Genomic DNA, 6,496 nt, shown 5'->3' with positions numbered 1-6,496 from the left:
TGATGGTGGAGTAGTGAGATTTGGCAACAATACACCATGCTTGGTAAAAGGTAAAGGTTCAATTTCTTTAAATGGAAAAAGTAATGTCGATGATGTGTATTGGGTTGAGAGATTGAAGCATAACTTGTTGAGTGTTGGTCAACTTAATGATAAAGGTTATCATCTTGAGTTCAAGAATGGAGTGTGCAGGATTTTAGGAAACAAAGGAGAACTGATTGCTATTAGTAAATAGACAAAAGGTAATTTATTCCATCTAAACACTAATGTTAACAGTTGTTTGGTTGTAAAAGTTGAGGATAGTTGGTTATGGCATAAAATATTTTGTCATGTAAGTTTTAATAATTTGGTTAAGGTTAGCAAGTCAAGTATGGTTAGAGGTATGTCACAAGTATTCAAATGAGATAATGTGATTTGTAAGGAGTGTCAGTTGGGTAAGATGACCACTTACTCTTTCAAAAGCAAATCATTTCTTTTGAAAATATTTTGAACACCTAGGTCCTAGTTTCTTGTTTTTACAAATTTTGGCTTGTACTGACCCTAGCTAAGTCAGTAGCAAATAAGGACTCCAGGAGGGTCCAATAGTGAGTATTTTGTTAATTTAGGCCTAGGTGGAGTTCATTTTACCTAGGTTTGCATTTTTGTGTAAATAGTGTGCTTCATAAGGTTTTTGGCCTTTTGGTTGGTCAAAAGTGTCAAATGTTGTCAAAAGCCTTAGAGAGGGTCAAATAGTTATTAGGCATGTTTTAACTGTCACATGTGATGACTGGACATAGGTCTCTTAGGTTGGAGAGATCAAAAGTGGAAGAGTACAAAGTTGCAAAAAGTTGTCATGACAACTTTTGTCCTGAATTTGGTTAGCATTAAAGCCAGGGCTTTCCCAATGCCATGGAAGGAATCCACACATGGGAAGTATATATAAACCCTCCCTTGAATGTTTATCAAGGTTTGTGCACTTTTCATTGTTTTTTGTTAATTTTTGCATTCTTTGGAGGTTTAATGGATTGAATCCATGAATCCAATGATGGATTGAGGTTTATTAGTGTGTTTCAGGGTAGTATTTTCATTTTCAATCTTTGTATTTAGCATTTACTGCTGTTCAGGTGATTTGATTCACAAGTAGCCAGTTTTGGCTTGTAATTAGCAGTTTTTGCTAAAATGGGTGCCCCATAAAATTTCACTGTGTGTTCATCACAGCCTTTTGGGAAATGGTAGGCAACCCATTGTAAAGTGTAAATATTAAAGGAGAAGGTTTGAAAGTGTCATTTTATATTTTTAGCATCTTGTCCTAGGCGAGCCCAAGAGCAACTCGACTAGAGTTGGCAAGATGAAAAGTTAACACAAATTGCAAAGGTGAATATAAATGAAAGTCCCAAGCTTTTGGGAAGTTCTAATAGGATAGTACAGGTCTTCTTGTGTGGGAGGAAGCCTCAAGAGTTCCAATTGAAGGTCCAAAGACAATATTTACTTGTTGTTGCCAGTCAAGTGCCTAGAAGCCCTTGAAATTCTCATTTTGGGGTTTTTGTATGCAAAAAAGGGTTGGAAGCTTAAAACCACTGAAATCCTTTGGGTTTGAGTGAATATTTGAAGAAAATACATTTTATTTTGGGGTTCCTTTGGATTGTTTTATCCCAAGACCTCAAAAACCAGTTCTAGGAGGCCTAATTGGGGCTCTTTCCCTTGTAGCCTTTTCTATACCAATTTTTGAAATCGGTAATAAACCTTTGGATTGAAAACCACAAATGGACCTTGAAACCATCTAAAAAAATGAGAGAAGAACCCTCTACACCTCTGCAACATCTCAAGACCATTGGAGGGCAGTTTGATGAATTTGAGCCAAGAAGCCATCATTGAGCATATGGGAAAGATAGAAAATTGGTAGGGTTCCTAGCAAGGACACTTGAAGAAAACACCTTGGAGTGAGTAAGAGAAAGCCCTAGAAGAGATTGAGAAGGACTTTTAGGTCTAGAAAGCAACTAGGCCTGGTGAGTTGGTGAAATTGAGCAACATCAACTTGGTGTAGTGTTGAGCAGGCTAGGTGAACTCTATCAAATTGGTATCAGAGCTTGTAAGATTTGGGCTAGTAAGGTTGATGTCCTTGTTGTTAGGAGAGTCAGTTAGAGACAATATGGTGACCAATGCTAAATTGGAAAGGAAAGTAGAAGATCAAGAGAAGAGAATAGACTCCTGAAATAGAAATTGATTGAGTTGGAGAGTAAGCTTGGTGCAATTGAAACCAAGGCTGATGAAGTGTTGATAAAGGTGGAAGGAGCAGAAGGGAAGGGTAAATAAGTGGTGGAGATAGACAAGATACCTGAACCTAACCCTATCCTAGAGCAAGAACCTTTCTTGAAGGCATTGAAGGCCTTGAGTGGCAAATCACTGGAAGGATTGTCATTGTTCACTGGCAAGATGGAGGCAAAAGTGGTCCTAGAATGGGTAGAAGGTATGGAGAACCACTTTGAGTGTGAAGGCATAAATGAAGCCTAGAGAGTCAAGGTAGCCAAGTCTAGGATGAGAGGAGCTGCTCTCACATGGTGGCAATTTGTACAAGATGAGAGGAAGAAAATGGGCAAAGCACCCATCTCTTCTTGGAAAGGGATGTTAGTCAAAATCAGAGAAGTCTATCTCCCTGATGACTATGAAGTGCAAATTCATAGGAAGAGGCAAAAATTAAGGCAAAAATATCTTGATGTTAGTAGCTACACAAAGGAGTTTCACAAACTTAGCCTTAGATCTCATGTGGTAGAAGAGGAGAGTCTCAAGGTTGCTAGGTAACTAAATGGTCTACGGTGGAACATCCAAGAAGAAATTAGTCTAATGAGCCCAAAAATAGTCTATCAAACCTTTCAACTTTCCCTTAAGGTGGAGGAAAAACTAAAAAGAAGACATGACTCAAGCAACAATAGGGACCGAGGTAGAGGAAAAGACAATAGAGGCCATAGAGGAGGCTTTGGTGGAAGAAGTTCTGAACAAAGAACACATGGAGAGTCTAAACTCATAGAACAACAAGAGAGTGGCACTAGTAGAGGGGAATACAATAGAGGAAGGGGAGCCAACAGTGGTTCTAGAGGAAGATCTAGTGGCCAAGGTAGAGGTTCCTCATACTTTGCAACAACGAAGTGTTACCATTGTAACCAACTTGGTCACCCAACATATAGGTGTCCAGAGAAGGGATCATCATCACATGGTGGTGAAAGAAGAGTGAGCTATCTTCAAGAAGAGTCTTCAAGCAACAAGACTTCAGAAGTAGGTGACAACTTGATGATAAGGAGATATCTAATCAAAGAACCAGTAAGAGAAGAGCCTAGCCAAATAAGGTCTTTATTTAGGATCAAATGCAAGATTTTGGATAAAGTGTGCAAAGTGATCATTGATTCAGGGTCTATAGACAACATTGTGTCAGAAGAGGCAGTGAACAAGCTCAAATTGCAAAGGATACCTCACAACAACCCTTATAGAGTCACTTGGTTGAACAAAGGACAACATGTTCTTGTTAACGAGCAAGAATGGGTCGATTTTACCATTGGAAGGTACAAGGACAAGGTGTTATGTGATGTCTTACCCATGGATGCATGCCATCTTATATTAGGACGACCATGGAAATTTGATAGACAAGCTATCCATGATGGAGCCAAGAATGCATACTCATTCAAGAAAGATGGAGTCACATTCAAGATTCAGTCTATCCTTGAGGAAGGTGAAAAAAGGGCAGCAGGTCCTAATGTTCTTTTGGTGAGTGAAAAACAGTTCTTAAAGACACTTGAGGAAGGTGAAGGTGTAGGGTTTGAACTTGTGATGAAGCCCAAAGAAGAAGACAAGAAAGAGAAGCAAGATTTACCACTAGAGGTGCAAGAATTGTTGAAGAAATTCAAAGGTATAGTAAGTGAAGGATAGCCAGTCACCTTACCTCCTAAAAGAACCATAAGCCATCAAATAGACTTCATTCTTGGAGCATCCTTTCCTAATAAAGCAACCTATAAAATGACTCCTCAACAAATTGTTGAAATTGCCAAGCAAATCCAAGAGCTCTTAGACCAAGGCCTAATTAGGAAGAGTATTAGCCCTTGTGTTGTCCCTACCATGTTGGCACCAAAAAAAGGTGGTACTTGGAGATTGTGTACTGATTCTAGAGCCATAAATAGGATCACCAACAGATATAGGTTCCCTATTCCTAAAATAGAAGACCTAATGGATTGTTTTGGGGAAGCCAAGTACTTTACCAAGACTGACCTTAAGAGTGGCTATCATCAAATTAGAATTAAGGAGGGTGATGAATGGAAGACTGCATTTAAGACTACCGAAGGTCTTTATGAGTGGATTGTAATGTCATTTGGCTTATCCAATGCTCCAAGCACCTTCATGAGACTCATGAATGAGGATGAAGGACTTCATAGGTAAATTTGTGGTAGTATATCTTGATGATATTCTCATTTTCAGTAAGGATAGAGCAGCACATACTAGTCATTTGCAAGATGTATTACAAAGATTGTATGATGAAAAGCTAACCATGAATTTGGATAAGTGTGAGTTTGTCAAGCAGGAGTTGGTTTATCTTGGGTTTGTGTTGTCTCAAGGAAACCTCAAGATGGAACCAACCAAGGTGGAAGCCGTTGTAAATTGGCCTACTCCTAAGACAACAACAGAGGTGAGAAGCTTCCATGGACTAGCTCAGTACTACAGGAAGTTCACTAGGCAATTCAGTGTTATATGTGCACCCATGTTAGACACCATTAGAGGTGGAGTAAAGGCAAAGTTTCAGTGGGGTGAAGCAGCAAACAAGGGTTTTGAAAGCTTGAAGGAGAAAATAGCTACTCAACCGGTGCTAGTGTTGCCTAGTTTTGAGAAACTTTTCATTATGGAGTGTGATGCAAGCAATATTGCAGTAGGTGTTGTCCTAAGCCAAGAAGGAAGACCAGTAGCCTTCCATAGTGAGAAGCTAAGTGATGCCAAGAGGAAATACTCCTCTTATGACCTTGAGTTGTATGCTTTAGTGCAAGCATCGAGAAAATGGAGACACTATCTCTTACCCAAAGAATTTGTGGTGTACACGGATAACCAAGCATCGAGTTTTCTGAATTCCCAAGACAAACTCAATCACAAACACATGAAATGGGTGGAATATATGCAGGCCTATACATTCACCATTAAGCACAAGAAAGGGCAACAAAACTGGGTAGCTAATGCACTAAGTAGGAGGCTCTTGACAATCCAAGAAATATAGTCGAGAAGCATAGGTGTGGATAGTTTTAAAGATTTGTATGCGGAGGATGAAGAGTTCTCAAGTACCTACCAAGTATGCAAGGAGTATCAAAATCATTTTCATAGTGAATACTCATATTTCACTTTACAAAATGGGCTATTGTTCAAAGGTGGACAACTTTGTGTGCCTAAAGGCTCGATGAGGGAAAATCTTATACAAGAGAAACACAATGGCAGCCTTAGTGGTAATTTTGTAGTCAATAAGACTCAAGAGCTAGTGCAGAGATTCTATTATTGGCCAAAGATGAATCAAGATGTAAAAAGGTATGTGGAGACTTGCATAGTTTGTCAAAAAGCCAAGGGTACTTCAACAAATGCCAGTTTGTATCAACCACTTCCCATACCAATTAGACCTTGGGAATGCATAGGCATGGACTTTGTGGTAGGTTTGCCAAAGACAAAGCAAGGATATGACAGCATTTATGTCATTGTGGACAGATTTAGCAAAATGGATCGCTTTGTGCCTTGTAAGACCACTCATGATGCATGCCACATAGCTCAGTTGTTCTTTAAGGAAATAGTAAGAATACATGGATTACCATTAAGTATAGTTTCAGATAGGGACTCCAAATTTATGAGTCATTTTTGGAAAACATTATGGCAAAAGCTTGGCACAAACCTCTCTTTTGGATCAGCCTACCATCCTCAAATAGATGGGCAGACCGAGGTGGTGAATAGAATTTTGGGAAACTTATTGAGGTGCCTTACCAAGGAGTATGGGAGACATGGGATCAAGTACTTGCTCAATCTGAATATGCATACAATGACACCATAAATAGGACTACTGGTAAAAACCCTTTTGAAGTAGTCTATGGTGTGCACTCAAGAGGCATTTTTGAGTTGAGGGATTTAGGAAGTGTAGCAATCAGAAGTGGATATGAAGAGGACTTTGCTTAGTCCATGAAGGAGGTTCATGAATCAGTTAGGCAAGCTTTGAAGGAGAACACAAGCAAAATCAAACAAAAAGTTGATGAAAAGAGGAGAAATCTACAATTTCAAGTGGGAGATCTTGTAATGGTGCACTTGAACAAAGAAAGCCTACAACAAGGAGTGCAAAAAAAGTTGCAGATGAGGAGGATAGGTCCATGTGCCATTCTAGCTAAGCATGGTGAAAATGCATACAAGGTGGATCTACCTAGTGACATTGGTTTGTCACCGGTTTTTAACATAGAAGACTTGGTTGCATACAAGGGGCAAGTCCAAGGTGTATAATGTAGTCACTCAGAGGTTTCATATG

Source organism: Cryptomeria japonica, chromosome 2, assembly GCF_030272615.1.
Source record: "Cryptomeria japonica chromosome 2, Sugi_1.0, whole genome shotgun sequence".
Classification (NCBI taxonomy): Eukaryota; Viridiplantae; Streptophyta; class Pinopsida; order Cupressales; family Cupressaceae; genus Cryptomeria; species Cryptomeria japonica.
Note: the sequence above shows the minus strand (reverse complement) of the source record.